This window comes from Phalaenopsis equestris, unplaced genomic scaffold, assembly GCF_001263595.1.
Source record: "Phalaenopsis equestris unplaced genomic scaffold, ASM126359v1 Scaffold203579, whole genome shotgun sequence".
In the NCBI taxonomy this organism is placed as follows: Eukaryota; Viridiplantae; Streptophyta; class Magnoliopsida; order Asparagales; family Orchidaceae; genus Phalaenopsis; species Phalaenopsis equestris.
Window position 1 is genome coordinate 227643 of NW_018223193.1, and position 824 is coordinate 228466.

Genomic DNA, 824 nt, shown 5'->3' on the forward strand with positions numbered 1-824 from the left:
TTACCTTATAAATATTTCATAGTTTTCACATCATTGAATCCCAATCTTTTCTTCTCAAATGAATTTCCAGATTCTTAATACTTCAAAGTATAGTTTCCTTTACTTTAAATAGTTAATTATAATTTTATTCTCTTATACTAAATATCTTAAGTTATAAAATTAATTTTCATTACAAAAATATTTCTTTAAATCTACCATAATATTTAAATAGTTATAAAAATATAGTTACCTGAATTAAATTCACTACATAAAATCATATAAATAATTCTTGAAAATATTGAAATAGAGGACATCTAATAACTAATCTTTTTCTTCCCTCCCCCAAACTTAAATTTTTAAATATGAAATAAAGGTGGAAAGAAAATACTATAAATATAAATCATATCTTAGTATTGTAGGCATCTTTATCATTCTGAAATTTCTGCAGGCCTTCTCAAATTTTTACTTCACCTGCTCTGTAATATTAGGAGCTTTCTACACATATAAATCATTAGAGGAATTTCTAGTAAATGAAATTTTGAAATAAGTATAAAAATTAAAAAAAACATACAACATTTCCTAACACAATTACAATGCTAAACAAAAGACAAAAATACTAAAATGAAAAATAAATATCACATCGCATTACAATCCATAAAGTACTGAGAAATATCTACAACTTACACATGCACATTTTTACTACCACACCAAACATTTACAACAATAGAATTATCTAAGATTACATAAAAAAAAATACAAAAATTACAAACATAAGTACATCAATTTCATTCTAAATATCAAAATCCCAAGCTATTTCATCGTCGCCTTGATCAGTAGATGGATTG